This window comes from Ailuropoda melanoleuca, chromosome 3, assembly GCF_002007445.2.
Source record: "Ailuropoda melanoleuca isolate Jingjing chromosome 3, ASM200744v2, whole genome shotgun sequence".
Taxonomy (NCBI): domain Eukaryota; kingdom Metazoa; phylum Chordata; class Mammalia; order Carnivora; family Ursidae; genus Ailuropoda; species Ailuropoda melanoleuca.
In genome coordinates, this window is record NC_048220.1 from 100,566,345 (window position 1) to 100,582,150 (window position 15,806).

General features: G+C 41.7%; 1 protein-coding gene across 3 annotated transcripts in view; it reads right to left on the minus strand.

Annotated features, from left to right (window-relative positions):
• SGCD (sarcoglycan delta) overlaps positions 1-15,806 on the minus strand; it is a 941,028-nt gene that overhangs the window by 151,851 nt on the left and 773,371 nt on the right. The gene's annotated exons all lie outside the window — the stretch shown is intronic.

The following is a 15,806-nucleotide window of genomic DNA, read 5'->3' on the forward strand; positions in this document are numbered from 1 at the left end:
GACAGACTTTTAGGTAAACCCATTTTCATGCCTCATTCTTGACCTCATCTGTGCCTACTGTCCAGAGCCCAGAGGTCCTCCGGTCAAACTTTTTTTTTTTTTTTAAAGATTTTATTTATTTGAGAGAGCAAGAGAGAGAGAGCATGATTAGGGGGGAGAGACAGAGGGAGAAGGAGAAGCAGACTCCCTGCTAAGCAGGGAGCCCGATGGGGAACTCAATCCCAGGACTCTGGGATCATGGCCTGAGCCGAAGGCAGACACTTAACCGACTGAGCCACCCAGGCACCCTGGTCAAACTTTCTAGAAAACAATCTTCCTATCTTCCGCGAGGTTGGGAAGAGGTACTTATTACCTAACTAGGTCAAATGGGGATGAGAGCTGGGGATAGACGGAGAGTCGAAGTGAGGGGTCTTTGGGCAGATTTTTGACCAGTCCAGGTTCCTGTTGACTTCTGTGGGCCCCAGGCACTGCACTTAAAATGCCTCGTGGATACGTGGGCCTGTCCCACTCACTCCCTGCAGTGGCTTTCAATCCTACAGGCATGTCTAGCTCTCATCTACCTGCTTTTTCCATCATTCTCTCTCAACTGTTTTCTCTCCCGCTTTCTGTGACCAGGTATATTCACCCCTTTTCACTTCTGCTCTCCATTCACTGTCTTTTTCAGTGGGGTTTTTTATTTTTATTTTTTTGGGGGAGAGAGAGAGCATGAGCACATGCAAGCCAGGGGAGGAGAGATGGGGGGCAAGGGAGAGGGAGAGAGAAAGTCTTAAGCAGGCTCCATTCCCACTGCGGAAACCAACTCAGGGCTGGATCTCAGGACCCTGAGATTATGACGTGAGCCGAAATCAAAAGTCAGATGCTTAACCGACTGAGCCACCCAGGTGCCCCATCAGTGGGGTTTTTAAATGAAGCAGAGACCTACCATTTCTCACTGCTGTCAGTCTGTCCACCTCTAGAGCCACCTCGTACGACTGCCTTCTTCAGAGGAAAGCAGGTTAAAACTGTGTGAAGTCAAGAACAGGCAGTCTCTGCCCAGGACTCAAGAGTTTTCTTAAGCATTTTACACACACTACGTGAGTGCCTGAAACACAGACACAGTCTCAGGCCCTGGAGAATGGGGAAGATTGAGAAGCTCCTTGCCCAGGGGAGACTGAATCGATGCAACAGAATCGTGACAACGATGTGGTATCCCTTCAGTGGACATCTCTCCTTTCCTGTATGAAAGGCAGTGATTTGAATATTTGCCTTTGATGGCAGCTTTATCACCCTAGTCTTTTTGAACGGACACGGCTTCTAGAAGTTACTTATTTTGATGATCTTACATGGTAGTATATTTTCCTTGCTCTCTGAAGACCTAACAGTCTGATCTGGGCATTTAGATAAACAGAGAAAACAGTAACATAGCACATAAGCCCCTTCCATAGTCAGGGAAGGCTTTCAACTCCCAGCGTGAAGTTCAGAGAAAGAAGGGATCAGTGCGGCTAGAGTTCTGAGAGGCCATCCAGAGCACGGCCCACTGGCTTGTCCTTTCAGGGTGGTTTGCAACAGCATAAATGTCATCTGGTGTTAACTTCGCTAACAAGGGAGGCTGGCCCTCGTGCAGCCAGGGTTCAGAAAAGTCACTTCTTTTCTTTGAGCCCCAGTTTCTTTACTAATGAAGTCCAAGTTTACACAATAGTGTTGATAGGAGGATTAAGAAAGACAATATGTACCAAGTGCCTAGCACAGTGGCTACCAAAATACTTCATCAACTATAAAGAAAAACAAAGAAAACTTACATGAGGAGACCCCCTGGAAAATGCTGATTCTAGAACAGAGGCAAGAAATATAAAAGATGAGCCGGGAACATCTTGAATCCCACAAAGAAAGGAAGTGCTCAAAGACCAAGTAAAAAACCAAACAGAAAAACACCTCATAATTATGGAAGCAGGTCAAAGGGACACAGGAGACAATGGAAAGAGTGTGTAATGGCCAAAGCAGGAATAATTTCCACCAAATATAGAATGTAGTAGTGAATTATAACCCAAAGCATAAAATAAATATCCATTAGTCCAGACTGATATAAATAAGTGACTGAATAAACAAATGGGAGGGAATAAACACATCTCTCATGTACAAGAATTCAAACACTTTTCCTAGTTAACCCTCTACTCCTTAAAGGTGGTTGCACCTAGCGACTTCCTTTCAAAGAGTACAACATGGAACGGGGATGGCAACTTCCCAGTGGGGAAATGCGACAAACACTGCAGCAGCCGGCTAGTCTGGGTCATCATCGGCAGTGACAACCACCTTGAGAGCATGAGACTCTGATTTATGTGAAGAAAATGATGCTCTACCTCGGTGGTCTTTATCGTCAAAACCCGTGATAACCACCTAATAATGAGGAAAACGTCAGACAAATCTCAGTTGAAAGTAATTTTGCAAAATACTTGACCAGAACTCTTCCAAGCTGGTAAGGTCATCAAACCAAGGAAAGTCTGAGAAACCATCATAGCTAAGAAGAGCCTTTTCAAGAAACATGAACACTAATGTGATGTGACATTCTGGATGAGATACTTAGGGTTAAAAAGGACATTAGTTAAAACTAAGGAAATCTGAATAAAGAATGGACTGTAGTTAGCAATAATGTATCAATAGTGGTTCATTGATTTTGACAGAAATACCCTATTAATGAGATATTCGTAATAAGGAAGACTATGAGGTATATAGGAACACTGCACTATCTTTACGACTTTTCTACTTCTATACAACTATTTTTTTATTTTTATTTTTTTAAAAGATTTTATTTATTTATTCCACAGAGAGACAGCCAGCGAGAGAGGGAACACAAGCAGGGGGAGAGGGAGAGGAAGAAGCAGGCTCATCGCAGAGGAGCCTGATGTGGGGCTCGATCCTGTAACGCTGGGATCACGCCCTGAGCCGAAGGCAGACGCTTAACCGCTGTGCCACCCAGGCGCCCCGATACAACTATTTTTTTTAAATCAGGATTTTTTTGAAAGCCATATTAGGTTGCCAAATTCTAAGATCCAGAACTTTGGGAAGAGACTTCGGGAAGCCAGCCATCTCTGAATAGGCAGGAAGCTTACTCCATTATGGACATGTGATTTCACTTTGGGGTGGATAACATTAATGGGAAATTCTCCCTTCAGTCTATTTCCATGGGATTTTATCTTAAGGAATACTAAAATAAACAATGGTGTGTAGGTCTCTCACAGACAATCCTCCTTCCGGGGCTCCCTATACACTATCATTCTTCCCTGGTCAACGTACAGATAACACTGTCATCAGAAGGCCCCACTTCTTTGTGGTAGGTATCATAATATACTGGCTCCAGCAATCAATGTTCATTAAGTAATAATACTCTTGATATGAAGAAGAAAAAAATAATTGACACCAACTTAGATTTGTCACCAAAATCACCTCCAAAGCATAGTTCATAAGTTTATCTTTAACAAGCTTCCAGTGTCTCTATTCTGTTAATCTGAACAGTATGCTTTAGTCGTCTCTGAATTGACCTTTCAAGAGCATGACAAGTATTTAAAAACAATGCTAGAGTATGGTTACTTTTTATTTTACTTAAGAATGTCTGTTCATAATGATGCTTGGGTAGACGTCTATTGTTTTGAAGAGTTTTCCAGTCATGAATAATGAAGCTACATTCTGAAGCACTTACTCAAAATAAGCTGGGAACCTATCCAGCTTTGGCATTGTAGTGTTTCTGTTCAGTCGCTCTTCGCGCTGTGCCCAAATTTGGGTGCATTTAGGGCTCTCTCAATATTTAACTAAGTTGAGCTGTTCTGTTCAGTGATTCCTTTGAGGTGTCATGTTAGCATGTCAACGTTGGAAGCGGACTGCCAGATTTTCTAGTGCCTGGCACATTCCTGGCACCCACTACGTTTTCAATAAATATTTGCTGAATAACTGAATGCTCAGATCAAATTAAGAGTCAACAGAGAGTGAGAGTTGTCAACAAAAGAAGTAATTAAATGAAGGCTGATGCCAACTGTCAAAGAGAGTTTTCAAAAGGCAAGTCATTAAGCATGGCTGATGTGATAGTCCAAATATAGAACACCGAATGGGGTGGGAGGAAGCAGTCGAGATGTATAATCAACGAATAGCCGTGTATCATCTAATGCAGTGCAAGGAACTGCCGGTGATACAAACGAGAGCTGAGATGTTGAGTCTCCAGATGACAGGGAGAAGCCGGGGCACAAGTAATTACCCCCAATTCTTGCTGACATAAAGGTTAAGGTATGCCAGAATCTTCCCTATGCTGGTAGCATCCATGTAGCACATGGTATGGGTATGTCCTTTTTCAGCTGCCCCTCCTCATCTCATTCTATTCACATTTTGAAGGTATCTTCTAGGCATAGAGCACTGTGCCAAGTACTGAGCAGGTGACCTCTGCTCTCCTGGAGCTAACATACTACCTAGTAGGGGAGAGGGACACAAAGTTAAGAGTTCCATAAATGATTATCTACTTGCAATTGCAAGGACTGCAATGAACACAGAGCAGAGGTGAAAGGAGAGTGCAGTCAGGGAAGGCCTTTCTAAGTGAAAGACATTTTGGCTGAAATCGTGGGGATGAGTAGGAATTAGGTGAATCAAGAAGAGAAAGAATGTTTCAGGCAGAACAGCAGACAAGTATACCAGCCCTGAGGCACGAAGGAGGTTGGTATATAACAGGGACAGAGAGAAAGGCCGATGTGGTTGGAGACTGATGGGATAGAAGGAAACAGGTCCCCCAGTTCTGCTATCAGCTCTGTTCCCTCTGCCCACACTGACCTCTGATGAAGGGGGATATTTAATTTTGTTGTAAGAAAATTATTGGTTTCTCCTTAAGGATAGTTTCTTGGGGTTTTGTAAAGAAATCCTTTCCTGCCTCACTTCATTCTTTATATTCTCTTCTAAAAAACACTTGAGTTTTACTTCTCTTACTATGTCTTTATTGTCCCCAGAATCCACTTTGGTACATGGTTTAGATGGGAATCCATGGGAAAGCCTTTTTCCTCAACACCATCCACCAAGAGGATGTTATTTTCTCCACTGATATGCGGTGCCGCCTTCATCATATCAATTCCCAAATAGACATGAGTCTGAGAGCCTTCTGGTCTGTTCTACCATCTTCCTATTCTTGCACCAATACGTACTGGATTCCCCCCCCCGTGGTTTGTGATATGCCTAAATAGCTGATAGATCCGTCCACCCTCTTTGCTCTTATGGGCCATTTAAATGATATTTTCTGTATTTGGAAAGATACCACTAGCACTCAAGTCATAGTCCAAAAGCATTATGAGATTAGAGACAGACTATGCAGGTGACAGTTGTCAATGTCCGGGACACTCTCCTATATATTGTCTCGGGTGACAATTTCATCTTCACAGTATATAAAATAATACCAGCCTCAGTCACTGCCTGAGCCTGCCTTCTGATATTTCCCAGTGTTCTCTAAAAAAGCTCTTCCATTGTATGTGAGTAGCCACTCCTAAAAACAAAAACTGCCCCCAAAAAGGTTTTTTGGGGAAAAAAGCCTTCTAGCTGCAATATGCATGGTAGGATATTATCAGCTCTGAGAAGTCCTATATCAACATAATTTGGTTAGTTTTGTGTACCAACAGTTCTGAGATTTACTTAATCATAGAATTTGTTTTTTCTTAAATCACGTGTGAATGGAAAACACTACAGAACCTATTTTGGGAAATGCTACTTTATTGACTTCTTTATTTTTGTTTTTTTAAGATTTTATTTATTTATCAGAGAGAGAGGGAGAGGGGGAAAGGAAGGGAGGGAAGGAGAGAGAGAGGGGGGGGAGAGAGAGAGAGAGATTGGAGCAGAGGAAGAGCAAGGGACAAGCAGACTCCCTGCTGAGCACAGAGCTTGACACATGATCCCAGGACCCTGAAACCATGACCTAAGCCGAAATCAAGAGTTGGTTGTAAGGTGGCAGGATACAAAATCAATGCCCAGGAATCAGTTGCATTTCTATACATGAATAACGAGACTGAAGAAAGAGAAATTAGGGAATCCATCCCATTTACAATAGCACCAAAAACCATGCGTTACCTTGGAATTAACTTAACCAGAGACGTAAAGGACCTATATGCTAGAAACTATAGATCACTTTTGAAAGATATTGAGGAAGACATAAAAAGATGGAAAAATATTCCATGCTCATGGATTGGAAGAATTAACATAGTTAAAATGTCCATACTACCCAGAGCAATCTACACTTTCAATGCTATCCCGATCAAAATACCGAGGACATTTTTCAAAGAACTGGAACAAATAGTCCTTAAATTTGTATGGAACCAGAAAAGGCCCCGAATCTCCAAGGAACTGTTGAAAAGGAAAAACAAAGCTGGGGGCATCACAATGCCGGATTTCGAGCTGTACTACAAAGCTGTGATCACAAAGACAGCATGGTACTGGCACAAAAACAGACACATCGACCAATGGAACAGAATAGAGAACCCAGAAATGGACCCTCGGCTCTTTGGGCAACTAATCTTTGATAAAGCAGGAAAAAACATCCGGTGGAAAAAAGACAGTCTCTTCAATAAATGGTGCTGGGAAAATTGGACAGCTACATGCAAAAGAATGAAACTTGACCACTCTCTCACACCATACACAAAAATAAACTCCAAATGGATGAAAGACCTCAATGTGAGACAGGAATCCATCAAAATTCTAGAGGAGAACATAGGCAACAACTTCTATGACATCGGCCAGAGCAACCTTTTTCACGACACATCTCCAAAGGCAAGAGAAATAAAAGATAAAATGAACTTATGGGACTTTATCAGGATAAAGAGCTTCTGCACAGCCAAGGAAACAGTCAAAAAAACTAAGAGACAGCCCACGGAATGGGAGAATATATTTGCAAAGGACACCACAGATAAAGGACTGGTATCCAAGATCTACAAAGAACTTCTCAAACTCAATACACGAGAAACAAATAAACAAATCATAAAATGGGCAGAAGATATGAACAGACACTTTTCCAATGAAGACATACAAATGGCTAACAGACACATGAAAAAATGTTCAAAATCATTAGCCATCAGGGAAATTCAAATCAAAACCACACTGAGATACCACCTTACGCCAGTTAGAATGGCAAAGATAGACAAGGCAAGAAACAACAATTGTTGGAGAGGATGTGGAGAAAGGGGATCCCTCCTACATTGTTGGTGGGAATGCAAGTTGGTACAGCCACTCTGGAAAACAGTGTGGAGGTCCCTTAAAAAGTTAAAAATTGAACTACCCTATGACCCAGCCATTGCACTACTGGGTGTTTACCCCAAAGATACAGACGTAGTAAAGAGAAGGGCCATATGCACCCCAATGTTCATAGCTGCATTGTCCACAATAGCCAAATCATGGAAGGAGCCGAGATGCCCTTCAACAGATGACTGGATTAAGAAGCTGTGGTCCATATATACAATGGAATATTACTCAGCTATCAGAAAGAACGAATTCTCAACATTTGCTGCAACATGGACGGCACTGGAGGAGATAATGCTAAGTGAAATAAGTCAAGCAGAGAAAGACAATTATCATATGATTTCTCTCATCTATGGAACATAAGAACTAGGATGATCGGTAGGGGAAGAAAGGGATAAAGAAAAGGGGGGTAATCAGAAGGGGGAATGAAACATGAGAGACTATGGACTATGAGAAACAAACTGAAGACTTCAGAGGGGAGGGGGTGGGGGAATGGGATAGACTGGTGATGGGTAGTAAGGAGGGCACGTATTGCATGGTGCACTGGGTGTTATACGCAACTAATGAAGCATCAAACTTTACATCGGAATCCGGGGATGTACTGTATGGTGATTAACATAATATAAAAAAAAAATCAAAAAAAAAAAAAGAGTTGGTTGCTCATGGGGGGGCGCCTGGGTGGCACAGCGGTTAAGCGTCTGCCTTCAGCTCAGGGCGTGATCCCGGCTTTATGGGATTGAGCCCCACATCAGGCTCCTCTGCTGTGAGCCTGCTTCTTCCTCTCCCACTCCCCCTGCTTGTGTTCCTTCTCTCGCTGGCTGTCTCTCTATCAAATAAAAAAAAAAAAAAGAGTCGGTTGCTCATGGACGGCACTGGAGGAGATAATGCTAAGTGAAATAAGTCAAGCAGAGAAAGACAACTATCATATAATTTCTCTCATCTATGGAACATAAGAACTAGGATGATCGGTAGGGGAAGAAAGGGATAAAGAAAAGGGGGGNGAAGCATGAGAGACTATGGACTCTGAGAAACAAACGGGGGGCTTCAGAGGGGAGAGGGGTGGGGGAATGGGATAGACCGGTGATGGGTAGTAAGGAGGTCATGTACTGCATGGTGCACTGGGTGTTATACGCAACTAATGAATCATCGAACTTTACATCGGAAACCGGGGATGTACTGTATGGTGACTAACATAATATAATAAAAAAACATTAAAAAAAAAAAGAGTCGGTTGTTTAACCAAATGATCACCCAGGTGCCTCTTGATTGCTTTAAATACATATGCTATGACTTAGATTCACTGCCTTTATCACTTTAAAACCATGAAAGGGCCTGGTGGAGAATCTGACACATGATGGGCTCTCAATAAGACCTGCTGGATTGGCTAATGTCCACGGTGCTAGTGAGCAGGGGTTATGGCCATGTTAGAGATGAGAAGCCTGAGGATAAGTGTGGGGGCCCACATGCTGGTAAGTTGCAGAGAGAGAGGACTCAGGACTGAGGATTCCAGGACTGAGCACTTGGCTTCTGTTCCACCGCCCTGGAATGCATCATCTGAGCTGTAAGGGACATGTGTTGTGATGGAAGAAGACTTCGGGGCTGTTTGGCAGTTAGGGAAATCTTCACAGAGGAAGATGCAGGACACAGGGAGACACACAGCGCAAAGGAGGCGGGTCAGGCTTTCCCCTTTGAGGGCAAGCTGATTCTACTATGATGGCATTAAAACTCAACAGCACCCCGAGCAAGAAAGGCTTTCCTATACTACATTACACAAAGGAATAGAGACGAAAATTGTTTCACATTGTTCTTTGCTGCAGAAACTCTGTAGGCCAAATTTGCCTGGCTTTTGGCCACAATTGCAAACTGAGCTCTTCCACCCAGTGAACTTGCAGTGGCCCAAGAGCACCCCCAGATCTGGGAGCACAAGTCCGGGCTTTGTGGCTGGCCCCCACACATTCCTCAGCTCCATCTGCACGTGTTTCCCGCCCTCCATCAGGGAGGGCCTTTTGCTTTGGCTCTTGACCTTTCACGGGATGGCGTGTGGCATTCTAGGGAGTCGAAAAGCATCTCTCAGAAAGAGTCTGAGTGAAGATGACAGGAGCCTTTCAGAGAAAAACCAGTGCAAGCAGAGGCTGGGACTGCTCGCCTGGAGAGACAGACAGGCGCTGCACAGGACCGGCTTCTGTTGGGGGAGCGCTGCGATGTGACTGGCTTCTGAGATACACGCTCCGCCTAATGCGGACTGACTGGGTGGGGGCTTCACCTCTTAACAAATCTGAGTGACCCAGCCCAAACTTCCAACCCTGGGGTGACTGGAAGCTTTGTGATGTGCTGTCATGGTTATGTTGGGCTTTGGAGGCACACGGTCTCCATCTGAGACCCCATTTTTGAGCTAGTATTCCTAGACACACAGCCTCAACCTCCCAACTGGAAAATGGGAATATTAATGTGCAAAATAGCGATTACAACAGCACCTCCCTCACGGAGCTGAAAAGATGAACCACAGGAGCATGTGTAAGGATTTAGCATCACGTTTGTATCTTTAAACATGTTTTTTGAAAGGGTGTTAGATCACTGACGTTAGCCCTAAGAAAATGGCAGGGCGATTAGGATGTGAAATGTTTCTGCTGTGTCCATGGCGGTGAAAAGCCTGATTTGGGGCAGGTGAACTGAGAAGGGAGCTGGGCTCTCCCACATGCTGGAGGCCTGAAGCAGGTGGGTAACTTAACCTGTGTCTCTGTCTCCCCATGTAAAGTGCAGGGAGAAGAGCGCCCCCCTCAGGTTGCTGGGAGTAGTAAGATGATGTATCTAAGACTTAACAGTATATGTTATGGTAATATGTAGCCATGGTAACGGATGAGAGCAAAGAACAAGAGGAGTGTCCTGCATAGCACTTTGTGTCTAGGTAGAGTCGATGGCTGTCTGGTGGGATGAGGGGTTGAAAAGGCACCACAACTACAAAGGGTCTAAAGATCCGACAGGAGAGGCTATTTCATACATGGAAGCCTTTCTCACCAGCTGCCATGCAGAGCCTGGCTTCTGGAGAATGCAGACAGGCTAGGTACCTGTTGATTTAAAGTGAGGACAGAAAACACTAATCCTACGTGGAGTCCTAGACCAAGTCCGCCTGGGTGGGGAACTTGTAAAAGGTAGGCAGACAATAAAAGGGAGAGTTCAAAATATTTCATATGTGAGGCAATGTCTGTATTTTGTATCCACATAATTATCAGATTCACATAAAGGTGAAGCAGTAATAATCCCCAGGTCACACAGAACCTGACCTAGGACCCAGGCTCATAATTCAAATGTAGTCCTGGGACCTTCATGCCATGACCCCCGAGTCCTTGCAGCTCTTAAGAAGTGGCAGAAAACGTGATTTCAATTTTCTTGCTCAAAAAAAAGGAAAAACAAGATGTGAGCATGTATTATTTTCATAACCATAAAAAATCATGAATATACAATATGCTTATAATAATGAATATCATTAATATAAAACAAAAATAAATTAATAAAAACATGACATTATTAAATAAAAAAAGTATTGAAAAATATAGGCAATATGTGAGTTTCTAAATTATTTTGTGTGCTTTTAATTTCCTTCTTGGCAGGTCAGACATTTCTAATTTCTTGGGCAGGTCAAAGGGAGAGAAGTGATTTTGTTGTTGTCACTAATCCTCTGAAAAGAAAGCTCAGTTTTTGTAGAAAAATCAAACGCATTCTCTACTGCCTTCATTTAACTAAGCAATGTCTACATTATATTAATTTGATTGCAAAGAGGAGATGTTAAAGTTGGAAACCAGTTGAAGTAAACTTCGATTAAATTGGTGTAAGTCTATATACTAGCTCACAAACACATCTCCTTCCTCATTCTGTAGAAAAGTAATAGTATCATGTAGTCAGGTCCATTGGGTGCTTAACATAGTTGTTTGCTGAAAAAAATAAGGCTAGAACTGACATGAGGTTCTAATCAGAACGGAGACTTTGGGTCATGCTTTGATGTGCTTGTGCTCCATTGCTCTAGAACAATTTAGTGTAACAACAGCAGTAAAACAACAGCAAATAGAAATCCAGTAAGTCATAGTTGGATGAAAAAATACGGTAACTCTTCACCATCACTAGGACGGCAATCACCATCACCGTCGCCATCACGATCAACCTAAAATAACAAGTGTTGGCGAGGATGTGGAGAATGGGAACCCTCACACTGTTGGTGGGAACGTAAAACGGTGCAGCCTCCATAGAAAAAGAGTTTGTCAGTTCCTCCATAAATTAGACACAGAATTACCGAATTACTCAGCAAGTCCACTCCCAGGTATACACCCAAAAGAAATGAAAATAGGTGTTCCAACAAAAACTTGGACACCAATATTCATAGTAGCACTATTCATGATAATCAAAGGGTAAAAAGCACCCAAATGCCCATCAACAAACGAATGAATCAACAAAATGTGGTCTATCCATATAACGAAAGACCACTTGGACATACAAAGGAATGAAGTGTGGATACATGCTACAACCTGAATGAGCCTTGTAAACATAACGCTAAGTGAAAGAAACCAGACACAAAAGGCCACATATTACATGATTCCATTTATACCAAATGTCCAGAATAGGTAAATCTATAGAGACAAAAAGGAGATTAGTGGTTTTCAGGGGCTGGGGAGACTACTGGGGAGTGACTCCTAAGGGATACAGGGTTTCTGTTTAGGGTGATAAAGAAGTTGTGGCCAACTGATGGTTGTATGACATCAGACAGTGCTGATGGTTATATGACATCATGAATGCACTCAATGCCACTAAATTGTACACTTTTTAAAAAAATATTTGATTTTTAGGCAATCTCTACACCCAATGTGGGACTTGAGCTCACAACCACAAGATCAAAAGTTGCAGGTTCTTCCGACTGAGCCAGTCAGGCACCCCTGAACTGTACACTTCAAATTGATTAAAATGATAAGTTTTACGTTGTATTATGTGTATTTTACCACAATAATGTGGATAATCATTTTCATGGACCAGGAACAGAGACACTAAATGGAAAATGGGCTACAGCCACAGGCCTGTAGGCATAGAGGGCTAGAAGCAGGCCAGGGTGATTGTCTGCTTAGCTCAAGAAAGTCGAGAGACCCTCAAGAGCTTTCTGTGACATAAGAGAGTACAGCCAAACTCCTGCTGGGAGGTTTGTGTATTTGGGGCGGGGAGGAAGGACCACAGAAGAGGAGTATGTGCTAGGATGATCAGAGGGTAGTAAAGTGAACTGATGTCTATGTCATACTTAAGAGTGAAGATGTAATTACCTAATAAGTATACATGCTAAAAAAGAAAGTGGTCGAAAAAAATGAAAGTGATCATTAAATTAACTGCAATACAATCTGTGGTCCTCAGATTAGAAGAGAGAGAGAAGAAATAAAAAAAAAATTAACCCACCGGAAAGATAAAAGTTAAAAAAAATATATATATATAGAGAGAGAGAGAGAGAGAGAAGAAACACAAACCACAAAGATGGCAGAAATTACAACAAATCCATAATATGTATATAAAAAAGTAAAAGAAAATGCTGCTTATAAAAGAAATATTTGGAAAGGTTGAAAATAAAGATATGGCCAAAAGATATTCCACGCAAATATTTAACTAAAAGAAAGATGGTGTATCAATATTAATTCAGACAAAGTAGTATACAGCAAAAAGCATTAATGCATAAGCAGGAACGACATGTAAAATTAAAAATCTAAAAAGAAGCTATACAAGCTATACATACCATGACCAGACATGTAACTATACATGGTACGTGTAATTATGTACCAAACATGTAACTATTTAACAGGTAGTTTAAAAACCTTAATTCAAACTTGTGAGAAGCATGAGGTAAATTTGGCAAACTCTAGTGTGAGATTTGAACAAAAATCTATGAGAAAATTATAGACGCTACCGACCAAATAATAGCAAGGATGTGAACGATCAAAGTAACAATACTTAACGAGTTTGAACTAATGGATATGAGAATTCTGCACCCAACAAATAGAGGACCTACATTATCTTCAAATACACGAAAGCATCTGTAAAAATTAAAGTTGGGCTAGTTCACAAAGGAATTTAAAAAAACAGTGTCATACAGAACACATTTTCTGACTGCATGCGATTAAATTATAAATCAAAGGAAACAGATAATTAAAAGCCAACGAATTTTGGACCTATAAAAATAGCGGTTGTAGTCCATATTGATTTCCCTGATTTCACTCTTGCTCTCTTAATGTCTATTATCCCCAAAGTTGCCAGAGTAATCCTTTTTCAAATTCAAACAGATTATGTCACTCCCATGGGGGGAAAAATCCTTCAGTGGCTTTCTATTACAACTAAGGCTTGAATTAAGACTCCTTACTACAAGACTCTACATGACCTGCTCTTCTGCTCTCTAATCTTTATTCCCTATCAGGGTCTCCTCAATCCCACTGTTATTTCTACTCTAGTGACATTGGCCTCCTTCTATTCTTTAAAACAAATCAGGTGTCAGGTGCCTTCCCATCCTGGGGCAGGCTGGGGAGGGGGAGCATTTGCACATCCTCTTCCTTGTGGCTGCAGTTACCTTCCCCCAGATACCCACCTGGTCAACACACAGCCTCCTCATTCTCTAGCCTTTGGAGAAAGAACAGAGATGCTTTCTTTTCCTCTGCTAACTTAGCACAACCTAAGATGTATTATGTATCTACTTGATTGTGTTTTTGTGATCTGTCTCCTTCTGCTTCAATAAAAGATGCAGGAGGGCAGGGCCTGTGTTTTATTCACCACTGTGTGGTCAGTGCCTAAAACAGTGTCTCATACAAGGTAGGTATGAAAAATGTTTGTAGATGAATGATTATCAAAGTCAACATAGTTCACTGACTTAACTGATGGCCAGAAAGGTCAATACTCTCAGATTATAGTCCCTCAGATGTTGAGGAACAGGAAGATCGTCCTACTTCACCATAGCCAGAGCACATCTGAAATACTGTGTTCAGATCCAGACCCTACACTGTCTCCAAGCAGGAGACAGAAAAAGGCCAACAACGAAGATGGTAAATACAATATGGTCCTAAAGTATGTAAACATTGATGCGTATACATAAAAATGGCTTCATGGTATTATTTTACTATACATCATGTGCTCAATGACATTATGAATGCTCAACGTGTTGTTCCTCACTAGCAATACAGAATTCAATGAACTGAAAAATTGTAATCAATGTGGTGTAGTAACACATTTTCCTTAACCCTGCACTTGTATCCACGATACATTGTTTCAGATGATTGATTCGTCTGTTTTTTTCTTGAATAAACCTGCACTTGGAGCATATCAGAAGAGTCCAAATGTGGCATACAGGGAGTCCAGTGCACATGTTTACGCACCCAATCTAGTTTGAGACATGATCGACAAGGCAGTCCCTTGCCACCTCCCACAGGATCCTGTTGGAACCAATCTGAGTAACCTTCTAACCAGGTAAATATGGGTATTAATTGGTCACTTAAGTGTTTAAATGAGTCAATTAGTCACCTATGTTTCCAGAATTTATGGCCACCCTATATATTCTAAAACTCTTTCATTGGTTCAGTGGGGGTAGAGTAGGGATTATGGTCAACTGAACATCGTGATATAGACTCTGGAATCAGACTACTTGAGTTTGAATTCTATCCTTACCTCTTAGAAGCCTCACATAAACCCGAACACATTACTTAACTCCTCTACTGTGCAGCTTTGCATTCACACAATAGAACTGTGATGCTCTTTTCTAGATAATTATGAAGATTGGACGATGTCAGAAAAGCACTGACATCATACTTCGTATCCCTGTTAGCTATTATTTTCACATGGTCAATAATAAATGTAATATCATTATCATCATTCAACACGCATCAGTTACTGACTATCATCTCTAAGCTGCTTCGTTCAAATTTTCAGGACAATACTGAATTTGTCACATGCAGGGGTCTACACATTCCAAAAAGTTGTATATCATACTTTGAATAAATTGTTTACCTATTCTCAGCTTACTTTGTTAATCATAATACTTAATGCATGATGTGATGCAAATAGCAGTGTGATGGTTAGTTTTATGTCAACTTGGATGGGGATGAAATTCAAAGTTTGGGACTCGGGTATGCAAGATGACTTGGGGAGTCACAAAGCATGGTGCTACATATATGAAAGTCACCACCTTTCAACTCTCTTCTACCTTTCACGATGTCAAAGACAATGTCTCATTTTGGGCCTGCAATGACATTAATAGCTCTGCAATATTTCCACATTTCCATTTTTATCAAAGACAGAGTTGGTCTCAAGCTTACTCTCTCACTATTTATAGTTATTCTCTATGCCTTCCTTCTATTCATGGGACATCATGCTGACTTTTCACATAGTGCTAAATTTCTCTTTGAAAATATCAAAGGAAAACAGAGTCCTATAAAAGGGAAATATTAAGTAAAACTAGTAAGGAGGACCCAGGGGTACACAGATAACTAAATTTTGAGTAACAAGGGGCAGAGGGCATTCCAGAAAAGACTAAAGGACCACTGACCACCACGTGTATTCAGCCCAGGTTGAGTGTGGGG